This window comes from Tympanuchus pallidicinctus, unplaced genomic scaffold, assembly GCF_026119805.1.
Source record: "Tympanuchus pallidicinctus isolate F22 unplaced genomic scaffold, pur_lepc_1.0 scaffold2, whole genome shotgun sequence".
Lineage (NCBI taxonomy): Eukaryota > Metazoa > Chordata > Aves > Galliformes > Phasianidae > Tympanuchus > Tympanuchus pallidicinctus.
The window spans coordinates 34,463,283-34,483,186 of NW_026294721.1; the positions used below are offsets into that span (position 1 = coordinate 34,463,283).

Consider the following 19,904-nt stretch of genomic DNA (forward strand, 5'->3'; position numbering starts at 1 on the left):
AAAAGAGAGGGGGTGCTTAAATAAATCAATGGTGATTTTAATAAACTGGGAGCTTCTAGGTATTAAATCTGTCTGCATCTGATCTGAATTGCAATTACCTGTCAAAAATTCATCCATCATTGCAAGTTGCAGACAAACTTTCTGGCAGCAGATGTTTCAGGAAAGCTATTTCATATGGGAAATATATCGTTTGTTGTATAGCATTCCCAAGAACAAAAAGCAAAGTAGAAAACATTTCATGGATAACAACAGTAACTTCTGTGTGATATCTAAGCCTAATTTATTGATGAATTTAATATGTAAATGTGAATTTCCAACATAAATCAGTCAATGAAAGACTACTTATAATTCAGATGATCTCAAATAGATGTAGTAATTAATTCAGTTTTTGAGTACTTGTGAAAGCTATAGTATTTCTAATAACTTTAAATTCATTATCAAATGCTGTCTGTTAGGTTAGAAGACTAGTACTTGCATTTCAAAAAAAAGTACTATGCTTCAATCACCATGCTATAGAAACTGTTTGCAGAGCTAGACAGCCTACAAAATGGTGTTCTACTCTCAGATATATGTTGGTTGTTTCTCCAAAAATAACACCTCCTATTTTTGTGTTAGGAAACTACAACAAAAGGAGAAAGGGCTGAATGTGGATTGAATTAAGTATTGAATTCGAAATACCTAAATTTCAGTTTCTCATTTACGCCTGTTCCATCATTTGATACATGACTGGTACCGTCTCATATGGCAAGAAGGCAACATAATGAACATTTCTTTGCAGCCATCAGTGAAAATGTCATATAACACTGCTATCTCTCATATGAACATGCACCTTGAAAATGACCTCTGAAGACAGGCTGGACATATGATTAGAAGATTACAGTCCTAGCCAAATGATAGACCAAGAGCTGTTCCACTGCCACCTCTATAAAAATCCTTCATTCTGTTTGCCAATTATAATAGCAGAATCTATCATTCTTTTCAATTTTCATTATATCAGGAATTTACTTTGTACAATTTCTTTCTCTGTATAATATTTTAAAATCACATTCCACTAAATGTTGTTTCTAACATAATTGAAAACAATTCACTTATAAATGGATCTATCTGTCAGCACTTACTTTAAATCTTCTATATGATATGCTGGGCTTCTTATCTTGTCACCTGTCTGGTGTTTGAGAATTCATCTTTTATATTAGTAGCTCAGAAAGCCTCAGCTTGATACACTATATCAAGTGTGTTAATTTGAGTTCTACTCTCATCATGCTATAAAACTGACAGCTACCAAACATTTGGAGAAACCATCTTGATTTGTCATTTATGCTGCAATATGTCATTTTTCTAAACTCCTCAAAAAGAACAAATGCATAAATTCTTGTGGCCTCTTCCAAAACACTTTGAAAGTAATAGGACTGTTAGTTCAAGAAATGGTGAGTCAGTCTATGAATGCCTTAAAGAGACAAATAGCTTAATATATTATGGAGATTAGGAATTTTCACAATGCAGTCTGGTCAGAAACACATTTTACAACTCTGCCAACTTCCATTTTTATTCCTGTGGTCCATCTTTCTTTGTCAGTGCATAATGTCACCGCACTACATGTTTTATGCATAAAAATGCCTTTAAGAATATATTTAGATGTTGTATTTTCATTAGTCTTCTTTATTTCACTCTTGCTTATTTATGCAGTATTAGCTGTAGTTACTTTGCGCAAATCACTTCTCAGGCTTGTAACAAAAGCTTGTGTCTTCTTCAAAGGGTTTACTGCCTTAACACTGGTCTTTCCTACCATCTGTCTGTTCCCCTCTGCCAAATACACAGAGGAAAACCAAAATATGGGAAGCAAATGGTCATCTGCATTTAACAGTGTAATACATGGGTGCTTGAACTGGCACTGTGCACTAATTAGAGAAGAGATTCTATTTCTGGATAGTTAATGAGAAGTAGTAAGTAGAGTGTAAATTACAGTGAACCTTGAAAGTAAAGACAAATAACTTTTTTTAATGCAGTAGAGAAGCTGGAGCCAGCAAGGGGAAAATAGAAAGGCAAATGGCATGGAAAATAATCCTGGCAGGAAGCTTCATAATGAGCAAGTGGGGAAGATAACTCGTATCCAGCCCCAAGCCCAGCAATAGCTAAGACTGAAGGGTACAAGCCTAAAACTCATCCTTTTCCTCTCTCTGGTATAGGGATCTCAAAAGGACAACTGCCAGTTTTAAGGGCAGATGAAGAAGCAAATGCTTCATTCTGAATATGACAACCAGATGGCATGGAGCATGCTGAAGCAACCACCAAGCAGTGCCTTGAAGAGCAATATAGCGTCAGTGCGAGAAGGTCAGATGTTGGGGCATGATTTTCTGGGGCTTCAAATCCACGAGATGGTGTAACAGCATCACTAGATCAGCAGAGGAAACAGCTTTCAGGTGAAGTGGTATGGCATGCAAATGAGCATTTTCTTGTCCTGATGGGTTACTTGGCTCCTTGTGCTAATGGTGAGGGTATGATGAGAACCTATTTAGCTATCAGCCATAACTGTGTTGCTTAAATTGCTTAAAGAAATCTTGTGAGGTGACAGTGGATTCATTATTATAGAAAAAAATAGGACTTACCCTGGACAGGGCAAGGTGCCAGCGCCAGTCAAACAATGCCTACTTGCTTGATTAGAAGCAAACCATTTGAAAGCAGAATTCTCCACAATTGGTGTTTTTAATTTCATTTTGCAATGAAAAGGTTATTGAAAAAAGATGTTACAGCTACTTTGATCATGCATTCCTACAGCTTTAAACTTATTCAAAGTACAGACCACACACATTTCAGGCTTGTATATGTAATATATTTCAACACTGCTAAAACACCTTTGCTCTCAGCACAGAAATATCATGAGAAGGGATTATAGAAGCCCACTAGAAGAAGGACAAGAAGTCTAAAACATAAAATAACTTCATTAAAATGATTTTATTATTATTATTATTTTTGACAAAATAAACAGAACAACCCTTTGAACCATTTTCCTGAAAGAAGTGACCAGGTATTTTAGAGGCATTTTTCACTTTATTAATGACATTTTATTAGAAGAATGCAAAACGTAGCATGCAGTAACTATGAAGGCATTCGGGATCTTTTTTATTATGACCATGAACATTTATCTGTGAGATAAAATTGCCCATAAACAGTAAAGTCTGTTACTATTTTATATATATATATGTGCCTGGTTCTGTTAGCTATTGCTTTACCCATGACTACCATAATGCAGTACTGTCTTTAGATGCATCAAATATAATGAAAATTATCATAGATCCAATACTGCATGACCACAATTCTGATATTCTTCATTGTGTACTGTGAGCTTTCTTTTATTAAAGAGAACAAGTATGAAACTTGAGTCATCCAAAGGAATTGCAGTTCGCAGCTACCTCCCAAAACTATGTGTTGATACCTAAAGAAAGCAATTTAATCCAGTACTTCTCAACCCACTCAATAAAGAGACAAAAATTTCAGTTTGTACTACAATAGCCTTCAAGTCAACTTAAAGATAAATAATGTTCTTTGCTGGTTTACATTAGAAATCAAGCATCTTTGTTCTGAATAACACTGTGAACAAATTAAGCAAAAAGAAGCACATCTTTTAGCTTTTTTTCAGGGTCTTAGTTTATAATTTTTGTATAGTATATTTGTTTAGTCTATCCAGCACGAGGCTGAAGTAATGATGTTTAAGTAGCATTGAGGACAAAATATATATATACTGTATCAGGAAACATTTCCTTACCTTTTCCCTTTCCTAATCTAAACATGGACATTTTTCTTAATGATGTCAGAACTTTGAGGCCCCTGTGTACAATCACTAGGTGTACAAAAGTTAGGCTTAGTAAGATTATTGCAATGGAAAGATAATCAAAATAAATGGAAATACTCACCAATGTTGTAGACCTTGCAATAAACTCCACAAGGAGCAATCTCCAGAAGGAAATCCTTCCTCCGTGGTAGTCAGCATTTAAATGGGAGAGATGAAGCCAGGCTCCACCCCTTCCTTCTGTGGCTGACTCACTGCTGCCTCAGGTGGTCAATCAGAAGTTCAGGCCATGATCAACAGTTCCCATACACCATGTTGAGATCCAACTTGAACTTTTCAGTTCTCCATAGGAGATCCATCACATATTCTGTGATGAGAAATCTAATTCATACTGATCAGTGTGTTATTGATGCATGCAGAGCTCAATGAATGATTCTTACAATGCAGAATCATCTCCTGCCACATTTGGAAAATATTTTCAAAGCTCCATGTAACTCAATATTGTGAAAATGTCCCTGGTGTACAGTCTAAAACTGTTGTTACTGGATCCCAGCGCCAAATACACTGTGGCCATTGTAAGCTCATCACAACTGTGATGTCTGAAACATTAAGCAAGTTTCTATTCTATATGCAGGTCACAAAATCTTTTTTCTAAGGAAAAAAGTCAGAAAATCCAGTTAAAATTCTCTCTTTTCAACACAGAAGATGAATAACTAATTAGGTAAAAAGAAAAAGAAATTGATTTTTGTTTTATGCAAGATGATAGTTTAACTTCTTCTTGGAAAGTGATTTTGCCTAGTAGAACACTGTGTAGTCTTTCCATCTCTGCAAAATTTGTCATTTTATCAATACCTAACCAAAAATTTATGTTTTGTTGTACTGTTGAACTAAAGCAGAGAGCGTTTTTATATTTACACATGTGACTTAATGCCCCTTATGTTCTTGAGACTTCTCAGAAAATTGAGAAGGCTAAGGACACTTCCAAATCTTCCATACAGAGCTGACTCTGAGATAGTCTGTTTTTTTTCCTAACTTTCCTTGTTTTTTTTCCTTTTCGCTCTTTCTTTTTTTGAATTATCTCTGTTTTGCTTCGCATTATGGCTTTTAATACTAACATCTGAGCACAAAAAATGAAAAATTAAGATACTGTTCCACTTGACTTAAACCATTATGCTAAGCTGTTGAAATAGTCTGAGTTATGCCAGCTATAGAAATTAGGTGAAGATAATTTTGCCATGTGTAAAAGATTTCAAAACTAATTGCATTCATTTTCAGCTAGGGAACTGTAGTATTTAGTACTTCCAGTTTCAATGAGCTTAAGCTGTTTTTACTGGATTCATACAGAAGTCATGGAGTCTAACTGGAGTCATACAGAAAAGTCCAGCAGCTAAAAAATCTAAGAAATAGAATTAAAAAAAAAAAAAAATACTTTGTGTGGTTTAACAGCCTACTTGGAAAACAGAATATTGTTTAGTTTCATAGCAGATGAAGAGAACTGGTTTTTTGGTTTCTGAATATATATGGCTATGATTTAGCATAGCAAGGCAATAACTAGCCATGACTGTAGAAAAGAATATTATGAGACATATTTTCCTGGCTTTTTTAAAATTGAAGCTGTGTCATTTCCACTGTAAACTTTTTCCTTATCTATCCAGTAGCCTGTCTTTTTTCTTGCACTGTTTCAAGTCTACAGTTAGAAATCTGCAATGCCAAATCTGTCTCATTACCGGGGGAGATTTATACAAGACAGAAGGTAAATGGGTACTAATTCTGCTTCTGTTTTCATGTTCTGTAGCAACCAGTGCCATACCAGGTCTGCAGGATGACTACCAGGCCAGGAAGCCCACTGAGTTTTTGCCAAAATGTGGTCAAAATTATAGGACCCTTGGATGGATGCCAGGCACTGTGTTTGTAACCAGCAGGCTCAGACAGGGCATGACCTTAGAAGGCACAGTACTGATACTGGCATCTCCAAAATGCCATACATAAGGTGCACCAAGAGGTTTTGTTTGTTGTTTTCATATTGCTGTAAGCCAAGAGCACCCCTTGCAGGAAATTTGTGCCCAGACGCACAAAGTATGTCAACCTAAATTCCAGACCTCTATACTGACAGGGTTAATTTTACTCCTCTTTTGAATTTGCTTGTAAATGCATCCAGAAAATTTTCTTATGAAGTCTTCAATGGAAAAAAAAATAAATAGCTTAGAGAGTCAAATTTTACAGCTGAGAGTGTGCTCAGACTTAGAAGTTTCTATCTGTTTGGACAAGATATTTTCATTTCCGTTCCCAAGCAATGGCAAGTATTGGACTTTTGCCTAATACAGCTTAAATCATATTCAGGTACTCTCTCCCCAAATAAAATCTTCTGCCCAAAGGAGCTGTGGGCATATTCACAGATTCATCTGCAGCAAAAGGACAGTGAGAAGCAGTAGGGGACTATGTTGTGGTTAGCAGACATGACATGGCAAAATGGACTTTTATTAAATGTAGTGTTGGCCAACAGAGTATGGAACAAAGCTACTACTACTACTCTTAGATGTCAAAGTGTTTTCCTCATAGTTATGTGGGGGTTTTGTTGTTGTTAGTTAGTTAGTTAGTTAGTTAGTTAGTTAGTTAGTTAGTTTTACCTTCATGGAATAACTGGCAAAGGTATTCTCAAAATAAGATATTTCCTCCAACTTGTACTTATTGTCTCTTCAGATAAAACACCATAAGCGAGACAGAAGGATGGAACAAAGGAAAAAAACTATTTTAGGACATCTGTAAATAAGGCCTGTGGATTTCTTTCCTTAAATTCTTCAAACATCATTTCCAACCTTGCAATTCTATGATTCTATGATTCTAAACAGTCAGTAATTGTAACTGTCTAAAAATTCATCTTCTTTTCACAAATAATTTTGATTTTTTCAAGGTGCCTAAAAGCATTTTTCCATTTTGAGACACTTCTAATTTTCAAAATATGACATTTACAAAGGGTGAGGCAGATTCTTTAAAAATAAAAAAAAATAAAAAACCAGCACTGAGAACATGAATTTCTTCATGAATTTCTAATATATATACATATTAATATGAGAGAATCATACTGTACTCTGACAGGTACAGTCTTGTAGCAATAATTTCCAACAACTGCATGGCCTGGTGGGCCACAGAAATTAAAATTTTGCACAGTTAGCAAGATTTTTATTCTTTATAATCAAGTCATAGAAAATTAAATATGTGAGATTTAAATGGAAGAAACACAGGACTGTCATATGTCACCCTATAGATGGTGGTTGCAGTTATATGGGCATCTCTGATCTGTTCTTGTAACAATGAGCTGGGAAATAATATTGAAATAGCTTTAAAATTCCTACAGCAATGCACCTATATGGAGATAAATGACTTTAAATGTATCTTTAAGCAATTGTGTAAATATCCAAGCTAAGATTATTCATATGAAATTGTAATAAAGCTCTGAACACAAACAGAAATTTAGAAACTGCAGCTTTTGGCTGCCTTTCAAAAAAGGCATTTTATTTTCACTCTACATCTACTAATCCAGAATGAAAATACAATTGAGATTGAAGGGTAACTGCTATGTCCTGCATTGATTGTGCAAGTTATTTTACATAGTTCTGGGAACATACAAGTTTTTCATGCTTTCATTTATAAAAATATTGCACAATTAGGTGTCTGGGGTAGGCTACTAATAATATGAGAGACAGCTCTTTACCTTGTACTTGTAAGAAAACATGCTGGAACAGTAAGAATGTTCCATGTAAATGGTGCCCTTGCATAAGTTTAACACTCCAGTTCTGTCTTCCTTCCTTCTCAATTTATTGCCTGATTTTTATTGACTCATTTTAATTTTAAAATCCCCAAGGTGAGGTCTTTATGTTCCTGCTCATCTAAAAAGCATCATGAAGCCTACAGGGATAAATACGTATCATTCGTGATTAATGCTTAACAAGGTGCCTTGCAGTTCTTGGCCTTAATATTGACTGTTGGCTTACGCATGCACCAGCCAGAAAGTGGCATTAAAAATCATTTTTTCTTAGACCTTGGTGTGTTACAGTACGTGATATGTGTAAAATGGTATGGGGTTATGTTTGTTTTCAACCACAGATTCCATCTTTGCTAGATTGTAGTGAAAAACATGAATTGTTCTGTGGTTAATTCACATAAGAGAGATTATATTTTACAACTGAGGAGGTCAGAAGCTTAAATTATTTCAAACAAAGCTCTAACATCTTGGATGATGTTTTTCCTATTTCTTTGTTTTCTTGCAAGTTCTCTTTAGTAGAGAGATGTAGTTTCACACTATTAGTCTGTGCCTCTTGCGCTTTCTAAATTTTTGTTCTTTAACGAATAGATGAAAAACATAAGCAATGAATTTGCCACCAAAATACGTTCAGTGTTAATCATTCATTTGTAATTATTAATAGTTTTTCTTCTAAGCATCTTGGAGTACATCACAGATAAAGTGTCAGTTTCTCCATCTCTCATTTGCACTGATTGATACCTCAACATGATGTTTCAAAGTTGAGTGTAATTACTTACTAATTTCCCAGTGTAAAAACTATTTATTTTACAGTAGCATTTTTTTAACCTTCTTTTAAATTATAAATATTCTTGACAAGCCTTCAGTCATTGAAATATGGAAACAACACCAGCAACAAAGAGGAAAAACAAACAAACGACAACAAAAATTACCATAATTCTGAAAGTAAATACTGAAAATCTTACCATTTCTTTTAGGTATGAGTCATTTTTGGAGCTTGGCTGACTTTGTGAACAGTTTTAAATTGGTTAAAAAAAAAAGCCTTTTTTTTTTTTTTTTTTTGGTCATATAGTCCTTCTTGACCTTGAGATCCAGACAAGATTATTGCAGATATTGTGCAAAACAGCATTTGATATGCAAAGCATTGGTTACCAGCTCCTGAGTTTGCCTGAGCTTGTTCTGTTTAACAAACACTCTGCTGGGATTTTTTTTTTTTTTTTGATCAGTTGAGCTTGTTAGCACATGTAAGTAATTCATGGAAACCACTAATTTTCTTATTCGTCTTGTATACTTCAAGTTTTCATTCATTGAGCTTGTTGGGATACAGCTAAAATGAATGTTTCTTGCTCAATTTTTCTCCACAAAAATAAAACTGCTCTATTTTAATCCATTTCAAAGTAATAGAAGTCTAGGGGAAAAGAAACAAACAAGGAAATATTTTATATGTGGATTTATCTTTTCATTTTTTAGCAGATGAGTCGGATTTTTCCATAGCCACCTTTTGAAATCACTATGTTATTTTGTCATTTCTTTCTGAAAGAGTAACAGTACTGAATCTTTATCATATTGATCATTTTACAAGTTTTCATCTGGGGTCCAAGATAATACATAACATTGTTATTGCATTATTATTTTTCATTTGTATCCTATTGATTTGCTGCCAGCAACTTACAGGTCAATTTACAAAAAGATGAGATATGATTTATTTTTTTTCTAAAAGATTATGCCACAAAGGGGATGTTTTTATAAGGCTGTAATATCTCAGGGTTTGTTTTTTCTTCTCACAGGAATGCAACACATTCATAAATTAGTAGTGAAGTTCTACCTGAATTTACACCCAGAGTATCCATGGCTTCTGTATAATTCATATGAGTAAGTGGCTAGGCACAAGCTTACACTTAAATTAGAATTTTACTCCCAGGCATGGTTCTTTTGTCATTTCTTCCTGTTTAACTTAGAAATAATACCATCATTTCAGTATAAGTATACACATATAAAAGGGATTAGAGAGACTTTATATATCTAATCACAACAAGCTGCCAAGGTTTAAGACATCCAAATGACAGCTACTAAAATTATACATGAAGATTTATTTTTGGCATTGATCAGCTTAATATCTGCACTGAAAATTCCCTTCTTACTAGGATCTTGCTCTTTCCCAAGGCCCTGCAATTCTTCTCCAAAACATTGGTATGAGTTTCTCCCATGGGACCAGCATTTAGCCTTGCTCATTTCTCAGACATTTATAACCTTTTGTGGCCAACCTGCTTTGCCAGCATAGAAGGGCTGAAGAATTCTTGCATTCTCCATTCTCCATATCTGTACTGGAATGGGTACCATTGGGTCATGGTTTGCAAAAATGTTTGTTTTCTCACCCACACCTCCCTAAAAAAATGTACTGACAGTACATTACTGTTAGTACACTTGTCTGTATTTAGGAGGCACACTTAAAAAGGAAAACAGGAATACTTAGCCAAATTTCCTTACTATTTATTTTTATTGTCATTAGAGTTTAGCTACTTCGAAAGCAAGTATTAAAGCAGTATGTGGAACAGCGCAGGTATGCATGTGTTTTTATTCCTTCAGTATAAATCTATCACATAATTTTCAAGGGGTTGTTTTTTAATTATTTAATGCAAAATGTGCTAAATGCAGTGAGCTTGTGTATATATACACCCTGATACGTGCTATTATTTTTCTCTGGAACCCATCCAGGTATATCAAACCCACAGTGAGCAACACAGGGCCTTCCAGTTCATGCTATGCTTACAGTGTATTGAATTTGTCTGGCATACTTTCAACAGGAGCAAGTCTGACGAGATTTTTTATAGCACAGAATACCTTTTCTGCCAGTGGAAAATTTCAGTTTTGGAAATGATCTGGCATTCCACACAGCCTTTTAGACTGAAATCAGACACTGACATTACACCATACTCTTCACGACACAGGACGCTGAAATAATCTTCTCGGTTGACAACCTCTATTCTAAATCGCAGACCATTGACTGACCTTGAAAGTAGAACAAAGTCCAGATCAATTTCTTTTTCTCAATGTGGCACAAAAATAATCAAGTAGCCGAAGGTGATGCCTGTATGTCGTAGGAATATTTCAAAGATTTTTTTTCTGTTGCCTTATTTGTCTGTTTTGTTTCATATTTTGACAAAAATTTGAACAGAACTGTATAAGACAGGAATATTTAAAATATAGATGTAAAATCTCAGAACATGCTGTGGCAAATATTTCCCTATGCTTTTATATTAACAATGAAGAGAAAAGATGACTATACTCCAGCACATCTTGAGATTATTTTTAATCATAATTGAATGATATAGTGCTATTTATAGACAGAGAATATAATTTTGCTTTCTTGATAGTATTCATAACTTTCAGTTATGTTTCACTTGAGCGTAGATTTAAAAAATGTATTAAAAAAAAGACATCAGGAAAAATGCCAAATCCTTTAAAGTATTCATAAGATTTGTTTTTTACATACATTTTTTAATTTATTTATTTACTGAGAGAATCAGTAGGCAGAATGATGAACTGAAATTATTGATGGTATACAGCCCACAGTCTATGAGTAAACATGTTTCAATTTTCTTTTAAATTTGCTACAGAACTATGTTTATGATAAGCTTTGCTGTACATTTTAATTGTATAGAAGTAAAAAGAAAACAATGAAATACAAATTACTTAAATGCACATTGCCAGATAGGGAGTGGGCAAGGAATTATTATATTAATTACATCTATTTTCAGCAATAAAATACAGTCCCTGCATTAAAAGATGGCCCTAATACATTAATATTAAATTCTTCCAGAAGTTCTCTAATGCACTTTTCATTGTTTGATATAATCCTAGTCCTGGGCAAAGTTGAACAGCTAATCTGCTGTCAGGGTAGAATGTGTCCTTCCACAGTCAGTAGGTCTTTGAAGGGTTACTGATCACCGTCTGCTAACTTGGCCCTTATAATGTGAATAATTAATGGAAAGATCCCAAATGTTGAATAACAGGTTCAAATTTGCATTGAGGATAAACATATTTATCTAGCTTTAATGCAATTACTTATACTATTTCCTAATATCAAGGCATCTCTTTCAGAGATTTTTGTATGTAAAGCCATCTATTCTGGTAAGTTATGAAAGCACATTACAGGGCTTTGGCAAACAATTCTATTTTATACAGTGTTATTACGGAGGAGCTGCCCAAGCAAATCAAGTTAGCAGTCTGCACATCAGAGCCTTAATCATCTGAGTTTTGCCTTTGCACACAGCAGCAAATAGGACAGTCATTCATATTATAATAACCTTTAATTTAAGTTCAGCCAGTGTTGCAAAACCAACAAATTGTTTAGATATTTTGTTTCTGATATGAACACTTATTAGATCAGATTTCAGAAGACATTTGATGGCTAACCTTTGTCAATATCATGACTGTATACTGCACAGAGCTATTGTGTTTGTTTTGTGGGCATAGACAAAACATTGCATAGATGTTATCAACGATCCCTTAGGGGTCAATCAAAATATAATTTATTCCTGTGCAGTACAGGTAAAACATATATCTACAAACTCTTTTTCCGGGGAGAGAAGACAGGATTTCATGCCAGATCAAATCATGTAGATTAAATGTCAACAGCCATAAACTTCAAGTAAGACTTGGAGATTCAATTACTGGATTATGCTGGGCTGTTCTAATTCTTCATAAATCTTTTATATATGTCTTTTGATTTCCTTACATTATATCTGTGATGATAAATTATTGCGTGATGACACAAACATACAGAAGCACCCAAAATTAAACTTGCAAATAAAACCTCTGTTAGGAAGCAAATGCTTCATTAAAACCAGAAGCTGTTATCATAATCTGGAAGTGGTATGGAGAGGACATTGTTCCGTGATAATAAACATATTTCTCAATTTAATGTTCATATATTCTTTGAAGAGGACCAATTTCCTCAGTCAGTGCACTGGTATTCTACCATTCAGCATCAGGACATTTGTAGATAGGGCATCCTCCTACTATGCAGTTCTACAGCGTAGATTATTGCACAGCTTTATTTAAGAATAATTGTCTTCTGGTAGTTGATATTTCCCATTTTAAATTCTTTCATATTGACCTAGAATTCATGTAAAAAATACGTGTTTTTTTACACAAATTGCATACATGTATTGCTGTTCTTTTTTCCTTAACAAGTTACAAGTTGTGTCAAAAGTCTGCTTTAATGTTATGTTTAAAAGTGGAAACAAAAGTCCCGAGTTTCTTGATTTTGTTAAAGCCCGCTGAAGAGAAGAGTATTTCCTCCAATATCAGTGGTGTGACCATGCAAAGTATTTCTGAACAAAAGCTGAAAGTTTTTTGTGATGATTTTTTCCCTCAGTTGTCTCTTCTGTTCATACTTCTAACCATGCAATGAGAGCAGTGAAGTGCACAGTTTATATTTCTGTGTCCCAACACATCCTCATCTCCCAAACTTTTAGTTCTTAATAGTTTTCTTTTTCTCTTTTTTCAGTTATGAAAAGATCCAGCCATCACAAGAATCCAAACACTATGTTTTTCATTTGTGCTGTTTTTTTTGTTTGTTTGTTCGTTGTTGTTTGCTTTATTTTACTATTTAATAATAATTCAAGGAAGCATTTTTTAATTTTTAATAATTAATTCTCTGAAAATTAAGCACACAGGCACTGTAACTACCTCTCTTTTCCCCATGACATCTATAATTGTTATTAAATGACTCTAGAAGCACCACAATCATTGGAAATCCTGTTGGGATTTAACAGGTGGCCATATGCTACTCTCGATTAGAGGAAGCAGAGGGCAGCAAGATGAACCCGAAAACCTGTCAAATGTAGGCAGAGCTGAGAGTTTACTACATTCCCACTTGGGTACCCCAGGACATATTTTTGCAAAGGGAAAGCTCATTAGCTGCAAGAGAGCAAGTAGCAGTATTCTGTGAAATCTTGGGATACGAAGCATGCTTTCCATCAGGGATGTATATATTACTGGCGCTCAGCATCTTAATACTTTCTACTATTCTCCCCGCAAATCTCCACAGGTCCAGAACAGAGCAATTCTATTTAGCTTGTTGTGTACAATTTTTTTTTTTTTTTTTTTTTCTAGAAAGAAGGTGCAGCAACACACAGTTGTTTTGGCTTCTCCATGCCTGGTTTGCTGTCAGTGTGATCAGAGAGAAGGAATCCTTCTTGAAGGTTTGGAAAACTAATGAAATACTGTGAAGTTAGTTCTTTCAAAGATGTAGATTTTAATGTCATCTTTGCTTTGAATGTATGTGTTTGTGTTTGCAATATGTATGTACATGCATATTTTTAAGGGCTTCCAAAAATATTCCTTAATTTCTATTTTTTGAATTCTCAACATGTTATTTTCAGTTTTATGTATTCCCACAAGTAAATTCAATTTGATATATTTTTAATTATGGGCTGTTTGATGACTTGTACAATTGATATCACATTTTTTCCCCACTGCAAAACATATATCTTAGATTTTAAAATAGACTCAGTATGATGGATGGGAAGCACCTTCACCTGATGATGCTCTAAACCAATCCTGTGGTTTGTACTTTAGCAGGAATTTGGTTCACAAGCCACATCCAGCAGCCAAGAGGACTAACACAGACATTTTTTCCCCGATTCATAACTTTTTGATTCTCTCAGTGGGCACCAGCCCCTATGTTAGAAGGTCTGTTTGCATGAGCTAAGAAAAATCCAGAAAAAAAAACGAAATACAAAATAACAACAAGATCATGAAGAGGTATTCCATTTTGTCATAAAATCCAATAAAAGATGAGATTTCTTCTCAAGTATTTACAAGAGACTATGAATCTTTCGCCTCTCTAGTGCATAATTTGTGTTCCAGTCTCTGAGTTCTTCTGAGTAAAAGGTAACTCTGTTCAGCAAGTCCTATATCTGCAGTCACTATCAGGAACTTATTAACCAGCTACGCAGTAGAGCTTGCAATGTATTTTCTTTCTGTACTGTGGAAGCCATCAGTTTTCAAACTCCTGTAAGACTAGAATAGTATTCACCGTGGTAGCACAGAAACACCTAAGGTCTGGACTGCCTACTCTGGGAGATCAGTGTCTTCCATTTCTGTCAGGTCCCAGTCCTCTTTTGGTAAGGGGCATTTTGTTCAATCCATGCCAGATTCTTCACTCACTCCTAAACTGTAGATTATCTGCTGTTACAGGGATTGTCCACAGAAGATCCATGACTATATTCACCTTGTAAGACAGTTCATTTTGCTGGGCTAACTTCTGCTTCTTACTTTTCTGCATAGTAGCTTTTATTCAGTAAACTGAACTGCTGAAAGTTGGAGCTAAAATTCTGAGCTAAGTCTGCTCTTCTAGTCTACAGTCTATAGTGCATGATAATTCCTTCCTTGTTTTCTTGTTTGTTTTTCAGCCATCGCACTCCCTACTCCATTATTCCCTTTAAGAATATTTGGTCATGCTTTTCTTAAATTTTCATATCACTTAAAAATACTTCTATCAGTCTAAAGAAAAAAAAAACACCTTTATTTATTTATTTATTTATTTATTTTTTCCTGGCAGGATGTCTTCCCAGAGCTGAGGTGTCACATCTGAATTAAGTTCACAAAGGACAAACCAATTCTGAAGTAAGTACTATTGCTTCTTTTTAACCATTAGCACTGATATTTCCCACGGTAGTTGCTTTTTAATAAAATCTAAATATGTGAAGTCATTCTGGCTTATTCCCTGAATTATTTAATCATCTATGGACAGGCATGAGGATCTTCAGAAATGTCTAAATTAGTTCAGAATGAGACAACAATGCATGTGTTTTACTACTGAAACAGCATACCAAAGAAAGTGTTAGACTTTGTCTTTTCAGTGCCCTCAGATTAAGACTTGGTGCCTTACTAGCTATACATAGCACGGGCTACTTGGAAAGATTCCAGGGCCACTGGCTGAGGTTATTTACTGTGTTATGCACGTGGTGAGTCTAAATGATCTAATGATCTTTATGCCCAGAAAAATGACTTATTCTACATAATACTCTTGACCTTTTTCTTTGTCACTTATTTATCTACACTTAGGAAAGGCTGATGTGTGACTTATTTTACTGATGACATGCCCTGTGTCCCCGTACCATTGTTAATGTGCTGTGATTTTTTATTCAGTCATTAAAGTACTATTAAAGACCTCAATATTGGTCTTTATGTGGTCACTGGAAGAGTTTTAAGCAGGTGGTTATTACTCTTAAACTGTCTTGCACTATTCAGCATACTCTAAGCAGCAATTACAAAACGGGTTACTTAACATCAAACCTGTACACAGTAAGCTGGTGAAATATGTTTCAGAGGTATAATTCACCCATCCACCAGAGCACAATAAAACACCATCTGTATTTCTGATTTTATTGGTTCTGTCTGCTTTCATCTGGTGCCTGAACATTTTATCTGTTCATACTGTTTTTTCTAATGCAATAAAAAGATCAGACAGGATTTTGCCCTTTATTTTAAGTGTTTGCTGCATTTAGAGGTAAATAACAACCACTTTTTGTGTTGTATATATTCAGACTCTTGAAGGAAGAAAATATTTTGAGAATAAGCATTCTCTACTGCATCCAAAGTATGGTTTAATATGAACAGCCTCTTCTTAACATCTTATTTTTGTTTTGCTCTCATATGTGCCTGTCCCTTTCTACTTCAAAAACAAAGGAAGTGGAGTGGAGGAACCGATTTCCTTGCAGTAGGTTTGCATGTTGAAATAGTTGTCAGGTATACCTACCTTATAAAAATTTCCCCTTGTGCCATTTCCTCCAGTTGTCTCCACAGCAACTTGCTTTGTCATCTTCTACAATTGCTATGGAAGTGAATGCATGTGTTCTTATTAATCTAGCCGACAACTTTATTCCCAAGACAGCAGCATCATCCATTAGGGATGGGTAATAAAAGTGTCCTAATATTCTCCCATCTGCTGTCCATGCTTCCAGGAGACTCATCTCTCTAGCAGAAAGGTGGCAGAGATAGACTCCATCAACTTGTGGTCTGCATGGATTGTTTCCAAAGTGTGTTAGAGCCTGATTCTAGGCCTCAACCTGCAAAAAATAAGTTCAGATTGGAGCATCTAGTTTTTGATACTGTGTCCTCTAGCTCAGTAGGATACATCTCTGGGATTTAGGGATTTATGTTTCTTCATGCATTTTAAAACAAAAAGTGATGCATGGGATGCATAAAAAATAAATTAGGGAAATACAAAATTTAACCAACCACAAATGCCCTTAGCCATGTCTGAAATGCTGCTGAAAGGTGCATCACAACACAAAAATTAGAGAATTTCAGTACAGTGGTCTAATTTGAACTAATTTCTGACCATAGGGATCAATCAGGACTCTGAATCATATACTTTCCCATAAAATAATGCAGGTGAGGCCACTCTATAACTTATTAAAACACTGAACAAGTCTTTTAGCATATGTAAGGTTCCATTCCCCTCAGCTCAGAAGAGCCCAGCAGGGTTTTAACTTGGTGGTGGACAAAGTATGGGTCCCCCATTAATTCTATCAAATCTATTGCCCTTTGCATGTAGAAATTAAGAATTAATTCATCCAGAGAGACTGAGCAACTTAGTCGTTAAGGCTTCACAGGGAGAGGAAAGATTTGGATTCCAGTCCCTGCAAAGATGGATTCTAAATCGTTTACATCAGGAGTGAGATGAGTAGAGATCCTCTCTTACAAGCAGATAAGTCTTTTCAGAAATGAGCTGACACTCTGAGCACCAAAACAGATCACAGGAACTACAATAAAAATCAGTGTTCTGCCAAAGCTAAAGGGATAGGAATCTGTCAAGGAGAATGATGGAGCAAGAAGAGTTTATTATAACAGGCAAAAGAAAAAAGCAAGTGAAAAGTGTAAGGAACTGGAAAGGACTTTAAGGAACACAGTGCTGTTTAATGGGGGAGAAACTGAGAGACAAGCAGTTAACAAGCCAGTGTGATGATTAGCATTTTTTTCAAGACAATTTGCAGAAAGTGACAAGTTAAAGGCTTTGATTTGCCTTTTTCTCACTCTGCTCATGTACTTATATCACTCATTCAATACAATAACCTATCCTAAGCAGTTGTAGGAAGCAGCATTTTTTGGTTAACTTTTAAATAAGGAAAAAAATTGGAATTTGAAGTATGCATTTCTTTAATAGCTAAAGGGTAAAATAAAGAAGTATAGCTGAGTGAATTTTTTGCTTGTCATTTGATAAATTAACATTCAGCATAGGAAGTCCAAAACTATTCAGTTCACACGATGTCAGTCTTTGTCTCCATTATAAAATTGTATCAAAATGAAAACATTCATTCCTGAGCTTGGAAGACCCTAATTCTTCAGATATTTCCTTAATGGGAGTCGTGAGTGTTATTTTATTTGGGAGTCAGAAGTGCTGAGATAAGAAGCAGTAGCAGTTTTGGGATTTCTTTCTTCCCTTCCTTTCTTCCCCTCCTTCTTATTCCTTTCTATTCAATCAGGAAGAAGTGCAATCTAGGTAAGTAAGAGCAAGGCATCCTACATTAAGATAAGAGGTTGAAAAGTCAATCTTACAGGCTTTAGAGGAGCTGATACTAGTAGAAAAAGAGTGCCTGCCGATCAAAGCCAGAAGATATAAACATCCTTCGATCTGCTTTCATAAATCAACAAAGCACATAAACTAGAAAAAAAATGCTTTCCTCTGGTTTGTTTCCCAAAAATGAGAAACTGCGAAAGCCTGTAAGTAAAGAGTGAATATGAGATAGTTGTCAGTGTAATGTCAGCTTCTAGTAGAACAGAAATAACTCAGAAATCTTGGAATAAGTTCTCTACTGCCTTGCACGTTGTACAGTCTTTTAATCAAAAGCCAGAATGAATAGTTTCCATCCAGCCTCAAAATACCATGTTGTATTATGCAGAAAGAGGACTATTGCAGGAATGTTGCTTTTCCTGTATTTGAGATCTAAAACCACTACTATGCAGGGTTCCGCTTGAGTAATGACTTCAGTGGCATTCCTTTTTCCTTTTGTATAAAATATATTTTGGCTTATGTTTTCTTTCAGCATACTTCTATAAATTCTCGTGGGACACAGTATGGGAGCCCTTCCAGGATGTGACCTTTAGATACAGATAGAGGAAGTGTGAATGCATATATTCTCATATGGTAAATTATGTATTGACCATAATGACAATTTTCCCTTGTTCCTTTCTAAACAGTTTCATTTTAGGTATTTGTATGACATCACAATATAATTAGTCTTCCATAACATATAATCTTTGGGTCAATTCTGTTTGTTTGGAGTCTTAAACACTGTACTGCATTTTGATAAAGACATTATACCGTTTAATGCCAGTGTACTATAATATCTTCCATCAAAAAGTGAAACATAGGTAATAATCTATTATGTGAGGCTATTAACTTATCTATCATTGCAAAACTAGAGCCACAGATAAACCACCTCCTATCCCTTTGTGGTCAGAGGTAATTCTTTTTGCTTATTAGCTGTGTATTGGTTTTACAGATCTTGTCACTGGTGCCACATTTTCTGTGGCCATTTTCTATTGTGGAATGTTCTCTAATGACAATTGTATGGCAATTTAATACAAAACTGAATTCCAGTGGTGGAGGCCAGTGTCTTATCTACTTAATTGTTTAGTGCAGACAGAAATTTTCGCTCTGATTTCTTGACTCACAAGGATAAATGATTATCCTTAGGAAGTAACTTACTTGTCTTCTGGTCATGCGTAAGGCTGTGTTTGAGACTATGATGCTTGGCCGCAGGCACAAGGCACTTTTTTGTGAGATCGAAAGGGGTGCTGTCACCAGTTGCATCGCAGCCCTGCAGCTGATATCCCAGTGCACAATACTTGCAATTGGCATAGCAAGCCAACCAGCTGCAGATCAAGTTAAGCAGCTACATCTCTCCCTGCCTGCGGCCCTCACTACATAGTAATTAATGTAGGCTTTCAGTACTCCTAGGGTTTTTGCCTTGAGAATTAGAGAGGATATACATCTTCCTAATGATGCTGTGCAACACTGAATAGACATGGTTGTTTATGGTGAAACAAAACTGTGATGTAAATAAGGAATCAGTTAAATCCAGTTAACTATTTACTAGTTTTGAGTGGCAAAGTATCCAAGTCCATGAACCTCAGTACATAATGATAGCTTGATATAAATGTCTTCTAGAAATTAAAATGCACTGAAATGCTGCATTATATATGTAAGCATTAACAAGCTTTTTTTCTTTCTTTCTTTCTTTTTTTTCCCCACACTCTCTATTTGGTCTTCTAACAAAATCCTAATCAACAAATTTTTCTATTGTATTACATTTGTATACATATTTTATACATTTACTT

The 19,904-nt window shown here is 35.1% G+C and overlaps 1 long non-coding RNA gene across 2 annotated transcripts in view; it reads left to right on the forward strand.

Annotated features, from left to right (window-relative positions):
- The window catches only part of LOC128080175 (uncharacterized), a 98,680-nt gene that overhangs the window by 50,877 nt on the left and 27,899 nt on the right, over positions 1-19,904 (forward strand). For both annotated transcript variants that reach the window (XR_008206527.1, XR_008206526.1), the window contains exons 7-8: positions 13,668-13,756; positions 15,118-15,182. This is a non-coding gene — a long non-coding RNA (uncharacterized LOC128080175). The remainder of the gene's footprint in view (positions 1-13,667; positions 13,757-15,117; positions 15,183-19,904) is intronic.